This window comes from Rhinolophus sinicus, chromosome 13 (genome assembly GCF_057876585.1).
Source record: "Rhinolophus sinicus isolate RSI-liver-muscle chromosome 13, RSI-T2T, whole genome shotgun sequence".
Lineage (NCBI taxonomy): Eukaryota > Metazoa > Chordata > Mammalia > Chiroptera > Rhinolophidae > Rhinolophus > Rhinolophus sinicus.
In genome coordinates, this window is record NC_142513.1 from 62,183,223 (window position 1) to 62,205,367 (window position 22,145).

At 51.3% G+C, this 22,145-nt stretch overlaps 1 protein-coding gene across 1 annotated transcript in view; it reads left to right on the forward strand.

Annotated features, from left to right (window-relative positions):
* Positions 1–991: 991 nt before the first annotated feature.
* Positions 992–22,145, forward strand: part of LOC109453648 (treslin-like) — a 162,508-nt gene continuing 141,354 nt past the window's right edge. The window contains exon 1 of the mRNA XM_088789403.1: positions 992–1,369. The gene's annotated coding sequence lies outside the window, so the exon portion shown is untranslated. The remainder of the gene's footprint in view (positions 1,370–22,145) is intronic.

The following is a 22,145-nucleotide window of genomic DNA, read 5'->3' on the forward strand; positions in this document are numbered from 1 at the left end:
CATTGGTTGCAAGATATAGTTATTTATGGAAGCCATAAAATGCCAACTAGGTTTTAGGTACAGATGACAGAATGAAGCCAGGTCATAGAAACTTCCCCCTGGTTCATATCTGACCGCATAAATAAAATAAATAGTAAAATAACCAAAAAGGAAAGCAGGAAGTGGTGCCATTTTAAGTGGTATTATTTCATGTCCCAACTTAAAAAAAAAAAAAAAAAAATTCCTAAGAAAGACTTCAGAGTGATTGGCTGGACTCCACGGGTCTTGCCGCCTCCTCTGTCTCAACTCAAAACTGGACGGGGAGAGAAGATGGACAGACCTTGAGAAGTTTTACTCAGACCCTGAACACTGCTTGGGGGAGACATCAAGGAGACTCCCCAAGGGCTCGGTCCCCAGTTCCCGGTCACAGCAGCATCCTAGGATGTCATCTAGCGCACAGGAAAACCCAGGCATTCCCATTGTTTGGGGTTCTCTGCTAAATTGGAGGATTTAATAGAGCATTTTTAATTAAAGGCCATGAATGAAACTGACCTCTGAAACTATACCTATGAAACTGACCGCTGTGCACGGTTATTTATTTCAGCACAGACTGTCATAAACACTGGGAACTTAACTAGAGGACTGGAGCAAACTGGCAAATCCATGTAATAGATACGCCCGTAGCTTCTGACCAGACTGGCAGCTCTGTGTGACCTGGTATGGAAGGGTCTCTAAAATACATTTGTAAGTGGAAAAGCAATGGACAGGTGGTGTGTGTAATACACTACCATTTCTATAAAAGTAATAGATTTGTGCATGTATTTGCTGTATGTGTGCAGGTTATCAACGGAAGCATGTACAAGCAGTTGACATCACTTGCCCAGAGGGGAAGTGACACTCGGGGTCAGACAGCCCTGGTCACTAGGCCTTTGGTCCGAAGTGGCCCTCACACCACCTCCACCGCGGGGGTCACCCTTCCCTGTGTACCTTCCCTTAACCTGGAACCACACCATGACCGATGGTGGCTTTAAGTGCTTTCTTTGTAAAGCTGCTGGAGGCTGAGCTAGAGAAATTCGTGTGAGAGAATCATTCTGTAATTTAGCAAGATGCCTGAATTCCTTCTTTTTAACTAAAAGCCGAAACACGAGCCTCTGCCGCAGCAGCGGCCGCGGGACGTTCTGTATTCCTAGAAACTCCTGAAGGTAATCATGCTCACATGTTTAATTATGATCTGCAGAGACCAGGAACCTCTCGGACGTCTGGAGAGTGAGCCACCACTGGGACCGTGCTTCCTGCCACCACGAGTCCCCATCGCCCTGAGGGCTGGTGTCCAGGACACTTTCCTCAAGGCCTCCAGCGGAGCTGCCAACCTCCTGGGCGTCTGTGCACAGTGAGTGCCGCTATTTTTATTGTTTTCCATCTCTTTGATGGTGTTCCTTTGTCCCCCCTGCCGGTCGCCCTTTCTGTTCTTCAGTATTTTAATTAATGTTGTTTAATTATCCCTGGCCTCCTGAGGCTTCAATGGCGGGGAGTTCAGTGGAGGAGACTCTCCAGTCTTTTGCTCACTTGCTGTGCAGCGCCACACAGCCAGGGGCAGGGCACACCCAGCCCTTTTCCGGGACGTCAGGAACCCCAAAGAGAGGATGTGCAGGGTGCAAAGGGGCCTGGCAACACTGCTTTTGTTGTGTGGTGCCAGCCCGCAGGAGGCGGCGGTTATGTGACAGGTGTCGTTCCAGCTCGTCAGCAAGCCCCTGGGACGTAGGTTAGCAGAGTGCAGCCTGGCAGGGAGGGTGTTTTCCAGGGGGGCCACATTCAGCCGTGTCCGTCAGGGGCCCTGTGACTCATCTCTATCCCTTTAAAGAACATACATGTGACACACGACACGCCGTTCGCCATCGGCTCCCTCCTTGTGGTGAGGAGAACGTTCTTTCAGCACCTGGGGTGCAGCCCTTCTCCCCAGAACCTCTCGTAGTGACAGTGGTCTCCTCAGTCTCTGTGTCCCCTGGGACTTCTCCCCATCCTCGACCTGAATGGCTTCTCCTTCTGCTTTCAGGCCACCTCGGATGCGTCACTTCTATTCTTTAGACTGTGCCCATTCCGTCCTCCTCTGTCTCCACAGCGTCCCCTCGGTTCAGACCTGAGTGGACTCGCTGCTGAACTGTTACTAAAATCCGTGGTTTCCATAGCAAGGCCCCCAGCCCGTACGGTACCTGCTGTTCCCATTCCCCAGAACGTAAAACACTACCAGGAAAAGTCACTGACTCTGTGGATAGACAAAGGCGGCCCGCGAGGCACCAAGCAAAGGCCGTTTATTCTTAACTTGCTGCAATAAGGGAGTCAGAACTGCCACTTCCATTTGTCGGGAGTGGGGAACTCACAGTGGACAAAGGGACGGCTCGGGTGGCCCGAGGGAGGCTGTGGGCAGGGAAGCTGGGGGCGGGACTAGCAAGAGGGGGCGTCCTGTGTGATCGGTTAGCGATGCATGTTTGGCCTTCGCCGATTGGTTGGAAGCAGGGGCCACAATTAGGGAAGCTGCCAGTGACTGAGCAAGTCTGGAGTGTTTGGGGCCAGTTGTCACAGAGGTTGTGGTCTGACTGTGCGTCAGAGTTCTGTTAGTACATGGTGTGGCCACTGTCTTCAGTCAGTCTCTCAGTTCTAAAAGGCACCTTTCCCTACTAGGACACATCTGACGTTAGATCATGTCTTATATTCTACAACATGTCATCATGTAAGACAAAGTTTTTCTTTCTGTGTAGTTCATACAGTTATGGTGCGTGTAAAAATCAACATCTTAGATTTGATGAAATACATTCTTATGGGGGGAAACTCTGCGGGATTCCCTCCAGGGTTTGTAGAGTAGGAAAGGGGAGGGGGTATCCAGAAAAGAAGTGACACGCATTTTATGGGTCAGCACCGTCGCGCCGGCCCAGACAATGCCCGTGGGATCGTGGACGTGGACGGGAACTGGGCTCGAGGTTTCGGACAAGGAGATGCAGACGCTGGAATAGCACTGATGCGTGGGCGCCTGCGTGGAATACTAGACGCAATGCGTGGATCATCTTGCGTATGAGCAAATGAATGTGGAACGCCGGAGGAAAGGTAGGAAGGAGGAAGGGTTCTTCCAGGGACACATAACAGCGCCACTGCCAGTCCCTTAAGCCTTTAATTCTCTGCCACGACAGGCGGCCCCAGGGGCACGGGGGCTTCCCCTCCGCTGTTCCTGCCGTCGGGTGGCCCCGCTGCCTTCCGGGTCACCGCTCATCCCCGGCCGGCTGCCAGATGGCTCCTGCAGCTCAGGCATCGCAGCCACGCTCAAGGTGGGATGACACCACAGAAATAGTACCATCTGCATCTGCCCAGTGTGAAAACAGCAGATCTCCACGGAGGACATTTGAAAGGTCTGGCTGGCTTTCTTCACAATTCACGAGTGGGCAGCACCCCACCGGCAGAGGGAGCAGAGCCCCGAGGAGCTGTTCTCAATGAAAGACTCTTATTGGTCGAAGTCGTGGCAGAAGGCGGTGACTAGTAAGGAGTGGCTTGTTTGGGGCAAGGCCACCTTTCATTCGGGCACGACCGGGTCGAGCAAGCAGATTACCTGACGTGCTGACCAGGTCATCCCAGATTTCACTCCCAGGAGAGGTTGAAATTGTGATTCAGTTACGTATTGAGTCTCGGGTCGCAGAGGTGGGCTTAACGCAGGCGACTCCGTTTTGGGCCTGTCCTCTTTTTAACACCCGTTAATCAGGAAAAGCAAAGCTTCCCTGGGTGCTTCTAGCCGACGCGCCTTAGGTTGCGTTGCCTGGAGCTGGGACACATGGCAGCCTCTACCCTATACGGATGCTGGGATGTACAGCAAAGTGGAGCAGGAGAGAAATGCTGGGACTAGATAAACTCACTGGTCACTACCAGGTCTGGGACATCACTGCTCCAAACAAAATCGGGGTTCGGGTTCTGAGGGCAAGGAAGGTAGGGAGAATACTCGTTATGCTGGCAACTGAGTGACTCCCACTGTGCCAGGCAGGGAGCCTGCATTAGGGGGCGTGTACGTGTCTGCAGAAAGCATGGGAGACTGATTTAATCAGGAGGAAGGCGGATGAGGGAAGGAGGCCAGTGGGGAGGACGCCCGGAAAGGCAGCCCGGGATTGGCCATGACGCTCCGGAAGGTGCGCTCTGGGCTGAGTTCAGTGGCTGACGGACGGGGAGCCTGCGATACCGTTGGTTGGGAGATTGTGAAGAGGACACGTGTCCCAGCTGGAAGGGATCTGATGGGTCCTCTGATCCAGCCGTGGCCGTTAGACACCGGCGCTGCAGCCGTAGGTGTGTGTTGGCACAAAGTAAACCAGAATGGGCGTCTCCTGGGGTTCAGTCCTATGGCGTTGCCGCCACTGCTGCTCTGCTCCCATAGCAAAACGGCATGGGGCCGTTCTCAGGTGACTTTAGCAGGCGTTTATTTATTGAGTGTGTGCTATAGGTTAGGTGCCTGGATGGGACGGGGAAGTTGGAGGGAAGAGGTGAAAGGTTAGTGCAAAGCCAGAAGTGAAGACATTGCCACGGCCAGCCAGCAACATGAGTGCCTGAAATGAACAAGACAAACGATTATGAACTTCAACCGACCTCAGCGTCAGTTTTGGGAGCTGTAGCGGAGCGCGGGGGCGTGTGCGCCCTCTTGGAAGACTGCATTAGCTACTGAGACTGCGTCCTGCCGTCAGGGACATGCGTGAGCCTCCAGGGCTTCTGGGGACGTGAGTGGGGCGTGACATGGGACCCGTGTGACCTGGGAGTTCCTTAACAGTCCTACTTCCATCACGAGACTCTTGTAACCACACTGATGGTGAGATTTGCACTTTTGCAGCTCCTTCCTATTTCGTTTCTAGGAAACACAAGAATTTTGCTGGCTGGTGGTGCCTTTTGTTCATGAGGAAGCTAGAGGGCATCTGTCCTACCTCTAGGGCTCTGACCAAACTCCCCTTTAAGTCACGTCACTCCCTGGGCCGCTCGTCTCTTGCCAGGCCACTTCCCTTGACCTCTGTCCGTCCTGTTCTGGCAGCTTCTTTCCCTTCATACCAGTTCAGTTGTGAGCCGGCTCATGGGACTGCAAAGGGGGTAGAGCAGGCTCAGCGCAGCCTGTGTTTGTCAGTAAAGTTTTATTGGAACACTGCCATGCAGGTTGTCTGTGGCTGCTTTTGCCTGAAATGGCAGAGGTGACCTGTTGTAACAAAGACCGTATGGCCCTGAAAGCGTGAAATCGTCACTGTCTGGCCTTTTACGGAAAGTGTGGCGACCGGCTGGGGACAGCAGCCTTGGGGTGGGGCCAGCACCTCTGCTTCAGATCCTGGCTCTGGGACTCCCAGGCCCGGCGCTGAGGGAGCCACCCTGCACCTCTGTCTCGTCATCGTGTCCTGAGGACAGTAGGCGCAGGAGCCCTGGCCAGCTGCAGGCTGCTGTGCGAGTGGTCAGGCAGCCACGTGTCCCTTCCCCGGAGCCTTTGACCCTGTCCTTTCTGGTTATTCCTGCCACTGTGACTGGAGCTGTTAGCATGTGCGATTTGCAGGCAGCACTGGCGCTAACCTTCCAGTCACCCTGCCTCCCTGGCGGCTGTCGGGTAACAAGGACACTAAATAAGCAGGCGGCACGTGGCAGAGTCGGTTCATGAGTGAAGCCACGTGCCGTCCTCCAGGAGTTGAACACATTCCCGTTGGTATAGTCTCTTCAGGGGAGAAACTGCACCTACGATGCCTGCCCTTCGAGTCCCTGTGCCGCTGCCTTTGGTCGTATCCCCGTTGTTTGCAGCAGCATGTGGGGGCGGGGGAGGCTGTGGGACGCACAGGGGCTGTGTGACCTGGTCACTCCCCAGGCACTGGGCTCAGCAGCTGAGCTGCGCGCTTGCGAAAGGGGAGGTGCTGTGGTGGCCGCAGCCTCCACGCTTCCCTGGGGCTTGGAGGGAACAGATTACGGTCCCAGAATGTCACGCAGAGAGGCTCAGCTTAGGGTGCAGCTCCTCCCCACAGGATGGGTGATGTGTGGGCAGCAGGACTTGCTGAGGCTGCAGACGGGAGGCCTGCAGGCTGGGGGGGGGGGGGGGGTGTGTGAGTTTTCAGGTGTGGTGCGCGGTCCAGCCCCGCTCCTGTCCTCATCACCCCCGAACAGGCTGTGCGTGGCGGCGTGAAGCCCTGAACAGTCTGGGTTTGCAGCCTTCACCACGCACTGGGGGTTTTCCCTGGAGGGCGATCGCAAAGTCATGGCCGCTTTGCTTCCCGTGAGCCCCGGGAGCCCGACCCCTTCTCCTCCCAGGCTTAGGGGAGAGGAGTGGTGAAAGCCAGACCAGGAGTTGCGGCTCTCATGTTCCGGAAACATCCTCAATTTTTATTTTATCGAGCGTTTTTAAGATGGGTGTTGGATTTCAGAATCTGTGCAGACGACACGGTTTTTTCTTATGCGCGTAGGATGAATTACATTAATGGGGTTCCAATACTGAGCTCTCCTTCCTGAGACCTGTCTTCCCGGGTCCTGTTTCCTGCCCCAGATAAGGACGGAGGTTCAGGGCAGGGTTACCATAGCTGCAGGGGAACCAGAGGGCACAGGAAGGAAGAACCTGGATCCAGAAGGAACAGACTCGGACGTGAATGTTGGCGCCTCTTTGGTGGGCCGCGGCCGGCCCCCAGGACACTGGGCACCGGGCCCTGGCAGGGCAGTCCCCTGCTGTTGACCTGCCCTGCGACCTCCTGCTCCCAGGGCTGGAGGCACGAGGGCTGCCCTGCGCCTGGGGTTCATTCTCCCCTTCCCGTCCTTCTCCTGCCCTGGCCTCTCGCGTAGCAGAGCGGCCACGTCCAGTGTGCGCGTGCATGTGAGGGCAGAGCAGGTGCAGCTCAGTGGCGGGCCTTGGAATCCTCTGCACCACTGGGGACAGTGGGCATGCTCGGTTCACTCCTGACTTTATGGGAAGTGACGATTGCAGGGGTTCACAGCGCTTTGTGTGCCTTGCACCCCGCTGGCCGTCAAGCAAGGTTTAGGGACCCTTTCTCTGAATTAAGACTTTGAATGCAAAAAATAAAATACATAGGATGACAAAGGGAACCAAGTATTGAAGTACTTACTAAAGTGTCGTTGCTGCATGAAATAGCAAGATATAGTGGCAGGGCTGAGTAATGCCAGCATTTCGAATCAATGAGAGGCATAAACACTGTATCGATACCTGCAGCAGTAATATGATACAAAAATGTGTGATTTCGATAAGCGACAAAGTCACCAGGAATTCTGATGTTACTGTGCTTTATTACCTACGTTCACAGTTGAAGGAAAAGCCAAATTTCCGTTGGAGATTAGTGAAAATAAAGATGTAATTTTTTAAATCCATCTAATGAAAGGATTAACAAACATGATTCAGAGTCCTTGCTGCTCGTCTCCCGTTAAGGACGGTGCCCGATTGAGGCTGAGGTACGTGTGTGCTCTCATGTGCGGGAAATAGCCTCCATTTGTATTTCATCGAGTGTTGTTAAGATGGGTATTGGATTTCGTTTCCGAATCTATGCAGATGACACGGTTTTTCTCATTCGCTCTTAGTAGGATGAATTACATTAATGGGTTTCCTAATATTGAACTTTCCTTCCTGAGCTCTGTCTTCCCGGATCCTATTTCCTGTTCATATGCGCAGCCCACGTGTTCCTGTCCCCATCAATCTGTGTTCCATGCCGAGCAGTTTCTCCACAGTGCAGGGCTCTTCCCCTGGGACTCCTGCCCCCAGCCCTCCAGAACTGTCGTAATTCCTGGGCGACTGGCTCGCCCATTCTGACGGTTGTTCTCCTAGTGGCTGCTCCCGTCCTCAAGCCTGAGCGGTCCCTTCCTTCTGGGGGCGGGTCCTGGCAGGTGAGTTCTAGGGTTCTTATTTGTCGGTGCGCTCGCGACCCCTGGGTTGCTCCCGTGCAGCTGTGGGACTCTTGATGTTGTTGTTTTGGACCCACCTGCCCGTATTCTAGGGCTCCTGGGGCTATTTTGTCAGCTAGTTCTGTTTACGGTGTTGTCAGTGGGCTTTTCCTTTTGTTTTTGCGGAGCAATCAGGGAAAACTTATATTTGAGCCACATCTGGCCAGCAGGAGAGATCCATTACCGTTTTGAATCCTTTAGTGTTCATTGGTTCAGTTAAGCTTTCTAGTTCTTCTTGTGTCAACTTTCGCATTTAAAAATTTTTCTACAGGTACGTTCATTTCATCTTGGTTTTCAAAGTTCTATATCACTCATTATATTTTAAATGTTTGTTGTGTGTGTAATTATTTTCCCTTTCTTATCCTTGTCTTGTTCATTTCATTCTCTCTCTCTCTCTCTCTCTTTCTCTGATGGTTAATCTCAAAAGGGTCTTTCTACCTAGTACCTTTATTGGATAATTAATTGTCTATTATTTTCTATTTCTCTATTTAATTGTCTGCACTTTATTTCCTTCCTGCTTCTTTTATGTGTGCTTTTTCTAGCCTCTTGAGTTGAATGATTTGTCCATTATTTCAACGTGTTTTGTTTTCTTATAAATGTACTTAAAACAAAAATGTCCCTTTGCTTTAGCCAAAGCTCACAAATATTGCCATGTAATGTTTGTCATTCAATGAGTAATCACCAATTTCTCCTACGCTCCCTTTCGCTCAGCGGTGTGCTTCCAAACTTTCACATCCACAGGTTTAAAAATAAAAATAAAAGACAGCGTTTGTTCTTTACTCCTAATTTTACTACAGTGTGTTCTGAGAACGTCCTCGATGTGACGTTAATTCTTTGGAATTGATTGGCGCTCCCCGTGCAGCCTAACATACACCATCTACAAAATTCCGCGTGGTTCAAAGGAATGCTACCTTTCTGCTGGATATAACCTTCTCTACATCTTTCATAATTTTAAGTATTTTCATCATGTTATTCATATTCTGTATCTTTGCTTGTTTTTTATCTGTAGATTAGCTTCTGAGGAAGCAGTGTTGTGCTCTCCTTTGAGAACTGTTGATTCCTCTTTGTTCTCTTGTATGGGAAGCAGCCAGGCCTGCAGTAAGAGGAGCTTGCGGGCCGACAGTACCTCACCACAGAGTTCTCTCTCTCCTCTGCTGTGCCCTGTGTCACAGGGCAGTGACACCTCCCCCAGGGCACTAGGCATCCTGCCCAGGTGTGGCTGGAGTACAGCAGGCCCTCCCTCTGTCAGCCTCTCGCCCCTTCCCACGGGCACGGCACTGCTATGACACGGCACAGCCATGGCTTTCCCACAGCAGGTGGTGTCTCAGGCTGGTCCACCCACTCAGAAAGGTCTGACTTGAGTCACCTGTGCTTTCTTGGAAGGTACCGGAAGTGACAGCATTTGGTGTCAGGGACCTCTTCCACGCGGCGGGTCAGGAGAGAGGCATTTTTGTGTCACCCGATTCTTCTGTATGGGATTCAGATGGCCCTGCATCCTATTAAGGCTGGACAAAGAATCCCACAGGAGCGCGTGCAAACTGGACTGTTAACAGTGGCAGTGAAAACCCGGCATGTGACAGGGACACCGCCACTGCTAATCACGCAGCCTCAGCTCCCATTGCTGCCCTCGTGCTTCCCAGCGTCTGAGGTGCAAAGCCCCCTCTGGACCTGTGCCTGGAAAGGTCGCCCGTGGCCCGAGGACGTGCTTCCCAGGGAGGCTGTCGAAGTGGGAACATGCCAGGCGGGGGCCTCTCTTCTGTGTGAGCCGTCTGCTGCTCCTCCTCAGGAGGGCAGCTCGAGGTGGTGCCGGGAGCCCTGCCCGACCTCCAGGGACCGCACACCCTCCCCAGGCTCCGGGGCCTCCGCCTTTATTCTCACAGTCCCTAGTCAGTGCTCTGTGGTCACCTGTGTGTTTTTTGTGTTTTTTTTGTTTTTTTAATTTTATTGGGGAAGGGGAACAGGACTTTATTGGGGAACAGTGTATACTTCCAGGACTTTTTTTTTTTTTTCCAAGTCAAATTGTTGTCCTTTCAATCTTAGTTGTAGAGGGCGCAGCTCAGCTCCAGGTCCAGTTGCCGTTGCTAGTTGCAGGGGGCGGAGCCCACCATCCCTTGCGGGACTCGAGGAGTTGAACTGGCAACCTTGTGGTTGAGAGCCCACTGGCCCATGTGGGAATTGAACCGACAGCCTTCGGAGTTAGGAGCACGGAGCTCCAACCGCCTGAGCCACCAGGCCGGCCGTGGCCACCGGTTTTGAGTTCCTCTCTTCCGCTGGTTCTAAGCTCCCTGGGGGCCAGGACTGCGTCTTGTTTGTCACCTCGTCCTCTGAGTCCCGGTCGGCAGGTCTGGGGTGGGGCCGAGATGCTGCATTTCTCCCAAGCTCCCAAGGGCGCCGTCACCACTGGCCCCGGGACCCGCCGTGGGTGGGAAAGCCTCCGTGCCAGCAGTGCGTAGGGCACCGGGAATCCCACCCAGAGCTGTCAGAGGCACCGATGGCCTGGGATCAGCGTCACACGTGAAAGTGCCCGGGGGCGCTGAGACATTGACGAGCAAGTCAGGAGCGGGTGCTGTGACTTAATGTTACTGTTTTTCATAAATAGACGTGCTGCCGTGATTTTGGCTACTAGAATAGCCACCAAAAAGTAAAAGCTACAGACTGGTTATCTACATGGATTAAAAACAAAAAACAAAAAAGAACAGAACAAAAACTGGCTGACTTTTTATTTTTCATTAGCTGATTGAATTGACTTTATATTTTGGCATCAGAGACTGGAATTTATTTGAATATATTGGTATGTCTTTGGAGACTGGTATTCCATCTCTGTTCAGTTTGAAAAATGTAGTCCCCTGTAAAATCGATTCAAAGTTAATCCACTTTAAGAAATAAGGGAAACAGAGGTGGGCCCCGTGCAGTGACTGGCACAAGCTCAGTTATCAGTGGACTCCCTGCCTTTGCTCATCCACCAGGTGAATTTAAAACCCATCCTCTGCCCCCCCCCCGCCCCCGGCATCCCAGGACTAGAAGCCCCAGTCCCCGTGGCTCCCAGCCCTGCCGTCATTTTGCTCTGGGAAGCAGGCGTTTTCTCTCCTGGTCGATGCTTTCAGCACCAGTTAGCGTCTAGGCTGATGACAGTCAGCAAACTGTGTCTGATGGTCAGATCCCACCGCCCCAGTTCAGCCTGCTTCCTGCGGGAGAGTGGGGTGTTGACCCAGGGGCTCCCCCAGGCAGCAGCTCATCTGGCTCAGTGGGTAGCACCGCAGCTCCGGGCTCACACGCCCTGGATTCACATCCTGGCCCTGCCACTTGCTTTGGACGAGTCATTTAAACATGGTCTCCCTCAGTTTCCTCATCTGCAAATGAGGACGCCCCTTGAGTCCCTCCCTGATAGGGTAGCTATGAAGAATGACTGAGATGGTTGTTGAAACCGGTTGGCACCGTGCCTCGCCCAGCAAACACTCAGCAAGTGTTGACGATTTTTAGTTCTCTGATTCCGGCTGCTTAGGTGGGCATCTCGGAGGTGCCACAGCTGCTGCCCGCCACGAGCTGAATTAATCAGGATGCTTTGAGCCAGCAGCAGAAAACTTGACCCGCGTGGTGTCTGCAATAAAGACATTTGTTATGTCACATGATGAGAAGTGTAACTGGGGACAGGCTCCAGCGCGGGCTGGCTCAGTGTCCCAGTGGTACCAAGGACACAGGTTCTCTCTCCCTCCTCTCTGCCGGCTGCAGTGGGTGGCTCGTTCCCTCAGCCGCTTCCCCTCACGCGGACAAGATGGTGACCAGGATGACACCCACTCTTCCTTGCTCAGACATGAGAGACTTCTCCCTGGACCGTGGGGTGTCAGACTTCCCTTCAGTCTGCGTAGGTCAGCCAAGGTCGGGGGTCCCTGAACCAGTAGCGACGGCCAGGGGTTGACACATCACTTAGCTTAGGCCAGGAAGCCGAAGTTGCCCGGATGTAAGACTCACCTGCAGAGCTCACAAAACTCACCAGCTGTTGTTAACACTGAGTCATCTTTTGCTCACTTTCATAGTGTGACTCGTGTTGGGGGTGACAAATACAGGAAAACGAGCCCAAACGCGTGTGACAGACATTTGTCATTCACCTCTGGTCGGAGCGTGTCCTCCCAAAGGCAGACACGCAGCCCCCTGATGAAGGAAGCGCGGGAACTGTGTGTCCTGGGCGCTTCTGTCTTCAGAGGGCTCTTACGTAAATGATGTCATGTGGTGTCTGCATTCGGGGGCTCAGATCCAGGGCTCTGTCTGACACCTCCTGGGAAGCTTTGCACCCACGGCGGGAGCACCATGCCCGGTCCCCCCCACACACACACGCCCTGCTCCCCCGGCCTCCGTCTCACACAGCTGCCCGTCTCCTCTTTATTGCCGCCATTTGTTTTGAAATAAGTCCTTCAAGCTCTCAGCTCAGACAGTCTGCCTCTAACATCGTCTCCTCGGCTGATTTCCCTTGACAGTTTCAGTACCACGTTGAATTCAGCCCGGGTTAGAAATATATGAACCAGTAGTTAATATGAAAGTAGTTAATATGAAAAAAGCCTCTGACTATAAAACACCTGCTTTGGCTAAAAATCAGAGTTTAGCAAATGATGTTTGATGACGGGAGAAGGAGAAATGGCTGCCTTGCACCCTTCACACAGCCTCCTTTCCTGGAAGGCCCCGGATGTGCGTTCTTTGTAGCTTCAAGCCTCTGGGGAAGCAGTGCGACAGCTGCTCCATCGGCGTGGGCCTCCGGTGGGACGCCTTTCAGGACACATTGCTTCTCGTCTCCAGCCCATCTGGCTTCCTCTCGCTGCAGGAACCAGGGCACAGGCTCTGCAGGCTTCTGGGATGGGACTTCCCTCCACACTTGCTGGTACCTGCAAAATGCCAAGTGCACCTGCTTGTCAGGTGACGGAGCAGGTCCAGACGCTGTAGCCTCGGGAAGCCAGGGGATTTGGAGGGGCCGAAGTTGGGCCATCCTGGGTTGAAGTCCCAACCCTCTAGTATTGAGCTGTGTGACTTTGGGTAACCCATGCCACCTGTCTGAGCCTCTTTGTGAAACTGATCATTATCGTCTCTTTGAGATCGTAGTTCCCAAACCCCTGGGTGCTTGTAGGGATCGAGAGCAACCAGCCACAAGGTCTGCAGCTGGCTCCGGGCCAGAACCTTCCCAGGGCACAGGGGAGCCAAGCCAGCTGTTTCCTTAAGGCTTCTTCTGGTTCCAACGCTGCTGGTGAATTGGGAGGCTCCATGGCTTTGTGCCTTGCCTGTTGGTTACACACAGCGCAGGACGGTCACCAAGTTCTCAGCAAGTCTCGGGGGGCTGTGCACAGGGATATCGGATCTGTCATTACAGTCCCCAGTCCCCACCTTGCAAGGTCTTTCCTGAGAAGTTGCACAGTGCCGCCGACCCCAGGCTCATGAGAACCATGCCCATGTCCTGTCCCTGTAATGGGGGGCTAGCGCGTTCTAAACAACCCTCTTTGGGGACTGCCCTGTCTGTCTTGATGGTGATTATACCGTGCCCCATTGTGAAAACACATCCTGTTAGCCCTCGAGGAGCCAGTGTCGTGTGTGTGTGTGTGTGTGTGTGTGTGTGTGTGTCAGTTTAGTCCATATATTTCTAAACTACAAATTGACCTTGAATGTGCTAATGTCTTCATCTTTAATAGTGATGGCACTAAGTCACAGGTTTGGAGTGTGTAGGTTTCAGTGAGCTAGTGCATGTACGTCCCTTAGCGCTGAGCCTGGGACGTAAAATGCTGTTGTCAGGGGAAGGATATCAGTAGCGCCAAATTCATCAGAGACATCGGGGATGTCGGCTGTGGACCTCATGGAGGGTTTTGCTTTGTCAGAACAATGCAAAGTCATTTTCTATGCACATGTTTCCAGCTGCTGACTGGAAGATTTCATCAGCTTGTTTCTAACATCACGTGTACAAAATCATATTTATATGATTGTCTCTAAAACCTGATGCCCCCAGCTTAGGATTCTTCAGGAGCATCCAATCCCAAACATCAGCGTTCACAAACTAGTGGTCTTGGGGCTGCATCTGGCTCACAGAATTGGCCCAAACAGTGTTTTATTTTTATTTTAAAAAAACGGAATAATGTTATCTTTTAAAAATCAATGGATTTTACATTGAAAAATCCACAGTTTGGATTCTCTGGCAACATCAGGCCTGCGTGGCAGCCATTGCTGGAGACAACTTCAGATGGGGACATGGTACATGCCATTTAATCACCAGCTATGTCTATGAAACCAGCTGGAAAGCTGAGAGGCTGAGGCAGTGGGCAGAGGTGCACAGAGAGCAGCTGAGTTACAAGAAGAATGTGAACTAAAGCCATTGCTATGAAGGGGAACTGGATGGAGCAATGAGCAGCACACAGAAAACCAAATTCGTCGTGTGGAGGAGAAGTCTGAAGACAGCACAAAGGACCCTTAAAAGTAACTGGAAGAATAGGACGAAAGCGGAACCCACACAGCAGATGTCCAATATGGCCGGGCAGAGAGAGCTGGGATTTCTCATAGAGGTACTGGCTGGTCCTGAGACCGAGCAGGTGAAGGGCACAGACAAGGGCATCATACACCTGAATCTCCATCTGGAAAGGCCTCTCGGAGGTCCAGACAATATTCATAGGAGACCCACGTGTAGACCCATCGGATGAAACCCTGCATTTCAGTCATGACCAAGGAATCCGACATGTATCCAGACAGGAAATAAATCGGTTTTCAGAAGAGTGAGAAGAACGAGGCTTGCTTCAGACCTTTCCTCCCCAGTGGTGAGAACCACGGGACAGTGCCATGGGCGTGACTTGGGGGAGCTGAACCCCTGCGTGTGCCCAGTTATCGTTCGTTATGTGTGAAGGTATCAGCAGACATTCTGAGATCGTTTACTGATCCATGCCTACGGAACTCTGGGCAAGTAGGGGTTAAAAAAAACTACACGTGTTCTTTACTAGAGCATTATCGGAGCCTGTGCTATGAGCGTGTGTATTGTGAGTTCTACAAGTGGCCGTGGTCAGCTACAAGTGGTCAGCGAGCCGCCGTACTCGCTGGTGCCGCCCTTTTTGGAAAGCCCACATCAGTTAATATCTGCCCACACAGTAGCCCATGGAATGAGGTTCACACCGATGCTGAGAAGCCTGTAATAAAGTCTAAGATTCATTCCTAACAAGAGCACAGCATGGGAACTATAGGTATTAAGACCGTATTGCATATTTGGAAGTTGCTGAGAGAGCAGATCTTAAAAGTTCTCATCACAAGGAAAAGAACTTTTGTAAGTGTGTATACTGACAGGTGTTAACTAGACTTACTGTGGTGATCATTGTGAAATATATGCAAATATAGAATCATTATGTGGTGCACCTGAAATTAGTCTATGTCAGTTATACCTCAAAAAAAAAAGAATACAAGAATCTGATTAAGGCTCACTCAAAATATTTTTAAAAAGCAAAAAGATGCTTTATTAATATGAGAAAAAAATCTATTTCAATCCTTGAACCAACTTTATAGGTAATAGTAAAAGACGAATTCTGTGAAAACCAGGAATGAGGATGCCTGCTATTATTATTTAATTAATAATTCTCTTGAAAGTACAGTCAAAATAATAGGTATAGAATATATAGGAAATTTATTATTGTTTAATGTTACTACACATTAGAAAGCAAGAGAGAAAATTACTACTTCGTACAGATGTTTTGTTCATCTGACTAGGAACCCAGTACAAGCAACCAGAGAACCATCAGAACTGAGTGAATTGCTGTAAAGAAAATATGCAAAAATGTTTTTCCCCTAAGCTAGCCCTAACTAGTCAGAAAAACAGGACAAAAACAGTCCAATTCTCCATCGTAAAAAACAAAACAAGACAACACACAAACTACAAATGTAACTGCATTTCACACAAAACCTGTATAAAGAAAATGGCAAAATGCCACCAGGGAGCATAACATAAGATTTAAATAAATAGACACACTTACCATATTCCCAGGGAAAAAACTCTGTTAAAATAATTTGTAAACTGAATGTGTTTCAATTTATACAAGTCCCGATAATTTGGGAGAGGGGAGAATTTGATTCTAAAATTCATGTGAAAGCGTGCACCAATGGAACAGGCGAGAAACAGTTCTAAAATAAGAAAACTGGGAGTGTGGAGTTCTTGCAATGGCAAATATTAAATTCTGTGGTCAATAACTAAATTATCTGAACTTTTACTCTAACGTAATATTGTATACCAACTATACGTGTACTTGTAAGTTTACTGATGAATGTTTTACCACATTTTCTACAATTTTAAATTATTTTATACTACTGATAACTCTATTAACATTTCTATTTACTTCTAAATGTTTCTATTTTAACTTCTGCAACAATCCAAATAATATTTCAAAGGCATTCAGGACAACTAAGGAGATTTAATATCTTTCACAGAAAACTAAAATATTAATCATTGTCACTAGAAATATTCATATTTTCTTCAAGAACATATTGTTACTAAGTCAATGAAAGTTGGCTTTTGTTGAAGATGTGACAGTGTATTCACTTTAAAATGTTGTTGTGGTTTTTTTTCCCCCTTTGACCCTGAAACTTGCTGGCACACACTCTAGAAGTCAGAAGCTGTTCACTGACTTAAAGGAGAAATTCCCGTTTCTTGTCCTATTTACGTGCGTCAAGAAAGGCTTCAACAATACACTTAGGGCCCCAATATCTAAAATAGCTTCACGATAGAGGAAAAAAGTACAGATACAGACCAATTATATGAAATTCCACACGTTAAAGACAGCTTTTAAAATTGGTAGGGTAAGAATTGAAGATTTTTAAATGTACAGAGCTAACTGTTTTAGGGAAAATTAGATTAGCATCGTCATGTCCACTAGGATAAGAAACGGGCTAACATGTTAAGATCAAATAAGTATTAGTTTCCCCTTATTACCGCTCTTTGAATCGTCCTCAGGGAATGGCACGGAATCTGCTTCGTAACCCTCTCCGTTGCCCGGTCACGTCCTCTCTGCCGGCCCCGAGTGCGCAGTTTCCATCCCTGTCATCTGGCTCCTGAGCGCTTGGATTGGGTCTGTGTGGGGCCCGTGGATGGAATTGGACCTCCAGTTGGGGTTTGCTCCCCCAGCCCGTGTATTTCTGCTCCCTCCAGCACGCGATAAAGTTGACGATGTGCTCTTGATTCAAACTGCAAGTTCCCTTTTGTGCTATGGGGAGACTGAACAGTTTCAGTATTGGCTCTTCTTCCACGCATGGGCTTGCCTGTTGGTCCCCGCACCAAGCTAGTGTTTGCCAGGGCCCCGGACTCCTGCGTGTTCCCACTTCCTTCCCTGCCCTTGGTTTCCATCGACATTGTCCAGCACGTTTAGTGCCCATCAACCCTGCGGGTCCCTCAGCTCCAGCTTTGCCCGCCGGACCTCAGCCTTCACTGCTGCCACCACTGCTGCCACCACTGCTGCCACCAACCTCCTCTCTCACCAGCATCCCTGCATCCAGCTTCTCTCCTCTGAATCTTCTGCCACGTCATCATGAGTGTAATTTTTGTTAATCACACACCTGATCATTTTACTTTCATGTTCAAAACCCTTTGGCGATTCCTCAGGGGCTGCAGAATAACCTGGGGCGTCCTTGTGGCCTCACAGCTGGCCCTTCCTCTGCCTCTTTGGACCGTCTCGGCGCCTCCTTGGGAGCTAACAAGCTTCAGGACAGTTGTGGAGTCTGGGCTCGGAGGCTAGATACTTTTTTTCCCTAAGTAATAGAAATGCTAAGGATTGGTACAAAACCGTGGTTATTTTGACACGTATCAGTATCAGATAAAGATCTAATTTTAACTACTTCATTCGAAGCCAGTTCCGTTTATAAATAGTAATTTGTTGAGTGCATACTCAACACTAGGCACCAGTCCTTTGGCGTGTCCACAGTGGGCCAGGTAAACTGTAGAGCCATGTGACACATCTGGCGGCACACATGTGGACACCCATGTACCCCAGCTGATGGGTCCTGTCTTCTCAGTTCCTTTATTGATTTTCCTTTTCTTTTCTTTGCTACTTTGTCTTTTCTTCTTTCCCCCTTTGGCTCCAGGGACTGAGTGCAGCCACATACAAGGCATCGAAGGGAAAGCATGTCATCCGTTTGCTCTGAAAAGGCTAGATTGAACACAGGTAGCCCTGAGCAGGAGCCAGCAGTAAGTGAGAAGAGGGTGGGCTTGCGGAAGCTGGACACCGTGTTTGCTGGCAGTAAATCCATTTCTCATAGCCTCACCTGGTCTCCTTCCGTCAGGTTTTCTATGAGATCTTTACAAATTCCTTTGCACCGAGGTAACTTATTTTCTGATTAAAAATAAATGATTGTAAATGACAGGGAGAGTGACGATGGATGGGCCCACGGGCTGGGATTTATGAATCCCCGCCTGCCCACAGTTAGCAAGCCCTTCAGCTCTGTCACCTGCCTTACAAATGCCTGCGTGTTACCCATTCTTCACAGCCTCCAGGAGGCTGAGAAATAGCCTTGTTTCCATTCTGAAGATGAAGACATACGTGAAAAGTTGGCAAACGTCACTGGCCAGGCTGACGCAGAATTTGATGAGCCTCCTCAGAGACTTGGGGGGCCCATGAACCCCATCTGTACTCAGCTCGGAATCCCAGATAATAGGGCACTCGCAGATTTTTTTTCCCCACTTTGGACGAACATGTTTTGAAGATGATCATTATTGAACCAAACTAGCTCTTGGTGCCTGACTGGTAGCCGCCCAGTAAAGTCAACGCATGAAAGCAAGTTTCTCTCCCAGGTGTTCACTCCCCGCGGCTGTGGTTAATGTAAAAGCAGCATAATGCACGGGCCTCGCGACCCAACTCGTTCAAGCTGACCCAGGACTGGCGACGTCACGGCACATGCACCGCCGGTCCCCAGATGGACTTCACTAAGACACCACAGGCCCCCGAAATCTTCTCACCCCAGCGCTAAGTAGACGCCATAAATCACCAGCGTGGGCACGCTCCATGAAACACACTCGCTCTCCTGGCTCTAGTCACGCAGGAACTCACTGCACAGGAGATGTGAATGTCACTGTGCATCTGGCACTGAGCCAGGCCCTGGGGACCGAGTGGGGAGTGAGGCGCGTGCGGCCCCAGCCGCCCCCAAGCCGTCTCTAGCAGGAAGAAGGTGGGGAGCACAGGAGCACACAGCTGCGCTGTGAGGCAGCAGTGGGGGTGACAGGGAGTCTGTCTCCTCATCTGTGCCCGTAGGCCTGTAACTGCCCCTCCTTCGGAGCAGGCCAGGTGCAAATGAAGCGACGCACGCACGTGAATAGCCCAGGACCCGAGCACAGCAAGCACCCCGCGTGTGTCATCTGTCGTTGCTAATGACATCGTCATGTGTGCGATAAGCTCCGCCTGCTCCCCGAAACCTACTCAGTGATAGTTAGAAGCTCAAAATGTAGTGCAGCCAGTACGTCAAACATGCTGTCAAGCGTCTGTGCCCGTCACATGTCCGTTTCCTCCCCACACCCCTCTACCCAGACGTGCTGTCGGAGCCGGGCAGATGGGTTTGAGTGGAAGGGACTTCACTTTTTCTTTGCGTTAATTAAGCATTTCACCTTCAGTGAATTTGCAATCCATGTGTATGTGGTCTAGCTATAAAAATTCATTGTGGTTTTACTCTGAGAGAATCAATATTCTGGCAACAGCAGTATGGTTTCCAGAAAACCTACTTGGTAGGTTTGGGAGATGTTACCACAGCAGTGGTTGGAGGCCTGTAGATCAGGTGTCTCCACCCCGTAGTCACTGAGTCAGCTGCACGTGGGAGACCTGTCACTCTGCCCAGCGGGCTGGCACTCAGCCACGTGGCACCTGTGAGGTGGGAAGGAGGCTGGGAGCCTCACTGGCTGCGCCAGCAGAGGACGAGCATGGAGCCTTGGACAAGCCTCAGGTCTGCTGCGCGCCCTTCCTCAAGGAAGCACCTTGAACGACTAGGTTATGTTGGTCGAGATGTACGAAGGTTCTGCTTCCTTCCAGAGGTGGCTGGTGACAGCGGTGGCGAGATGTCAGCGCCCGGCCTCCCTCCCTCCCCTGCGTGCCTGCTGGGGCTCTGGGACCTCTGACAGGGCGGTGGACCTCTGACAGGGCGGTGTCCTCTGCGCCCTGCGGCAGTGGCTGAGGCTTCACACTCCTTTGGGGAACCACCGAATCACGTCACGCCTCAATGTCATTAAACTGGGGAAAGCAGATCTGAACCCGTGTTCTAGCCAGGCAGGTGCTATGAAATAGGGAAAGCGAGCCTGGTGGGGGGTGTAGGAGGTGGTGCCTGGGGGCGCAGTTTGTAAATCATGGCAATTAATGTTTTTAAATGCTGCGAGGGCCAGAGGAAGCGTATCTGCATCCCCCTACCAGGGGGTAACCGCGCTGTTCAGAACCAGCGCCTCTCGCTTCCCAAGCGCCTGAAATCTCAGGCTCAATGGGAGGCGACCATCTCTAGGCCAGACCTGCAGGCTCTCAGCCAGCAGTCCAGACAAGCTCGTCTTGAGCCCAGGTTCATCATCAGCTGAACATCTGGTCCTGGCAGCCCAGCAGCTGCATGGACTTGCAGTGCCAGCGTCATCCATATGGGTGTCGTTAGCCTCCAAATTGACCCTCAGGGTCTGGGCATGAGAGCGGCCTGCCTGCCAAGTGGTGTGGAACGAGCTCTGGGGGTCAGTTGAGAGGAAACCCCCATCTGTCTGTGGGGCGCAGCTGTGCGACTGGCCCCGAGGACAGCACAGGCAGACCAGCTTAGCACCCAGGCTTCCGTGTGGTGTCCCCGATGCAGCAAGCCTGAGCGTGACCTCCAGCCCGGTGATGGCAGCTGGGGACAGGGAAGCGGGAGGGGCAGGGGGAAGTTGGCAGGAATTGCAGAGGCTCTTGTGCCTGACGTGACGTCTTAGGCAAAATCACAATCAACGTCTAGTCTCTTTGTGCTGAAAGTTAGCGAGGCTGTCACCTGGCTTTCTTTCTGATTGTGTGTGAGGGGGGTAAATACAAATAACATAAAATTTGCCATTTTAACCATTTTGAGGTCTACAATTCAGTAGCATTAACCACATGCGCAGTGTGTGCAACCATCACCACTGTCCATTTCCAGAACTTTTCGTCACCCCAAACAGCAGCTCTGCACCCCTCAGCAGTCACTCCTCACCCCCTCTTCTCTCCAGTGCCTGGAATCCACTCATCTCCTGTCTGTCTCTACGGACTTGCCTCTTCTGGATATTTCGTATGAATGAATGGAATCCTACAACATGTGGCCTCTTCTGATTTTAGAAAAGCCCACCTTGATAAAATTTCTGTGTCTAGTTCTTATTTGAGCGTGGGATCCTGTGGGGTTGGGAAAAGCCAGATAGGTACCAATAGAGGTGTCTAAATGGCTTCAGAAAATGATTGTCGGGGAAGCTTTTCCTGTCCCTGTCCTCCCTGCAGGAAGGATGGTGTGGCCCCTCAGAGGCTGTAACACAAAGAGCCATGGTGACACCCTGGTCCCACACAGAATTCAAATGAAAACACCACTGATCCATAAGACCTGGGTGTGAAAGCCCCCAAATTCTGATTGTTCTCATCATGGTAATTCAGCATGCATTTTTGGAAATAGCCATATTCTTTCAAAAAACTCTTCTCTCTATCCTTCTGCTCGTATGTCTGTGCCCTGCCCATCTGCTCAGCGGCCTCTGTGCAACCCCGGTGCCACCAGGTGGGCTGTGCTGGGACAGAGGGAGCGTTTACCTCTCTTCTCAGGAGACACATCTGTGTCTCCTGAAACAGGCATCTGGGCCAGGACCTGTGTTCCTTTCAGCAACTGGGTGCTGGGTCCGCGTCCTGGCTCATGGGTGTCATTTGCTCTGCGGTCTTGGCAGCTGGACAAGTAGACACGTCAGCAGCTGAGGTGAATGGAAAGAGAAGAGGAGTGGGGAGCGTGCAGGGCTGGGCGGGAGCCTGGTCCGAGCTGTCAGGGGCCTCGCAGGGAGACCAAGGCTATTGGATCATGATTCGGGGCTGGCACTGCCACCTGGGAGGGCTGCTCCGGGGGGTGGGGCGTAAGTGCAGGAGGTGCTGTGTGGTCACGGACAGGTTGTTCTGGGTGAAGGGACCATTCAGAGCAGGAGGTACATAGTAGCTGGAAGTGCTGCCCCCACCCAGCCGGGCACATATCGGCCAAGGCCAGCAAAGGGGACTGAGGCATCACTGTGCGAGACGCAGAAAGAAGGGGAGGCTCAGGGGAGGCCCTGAACT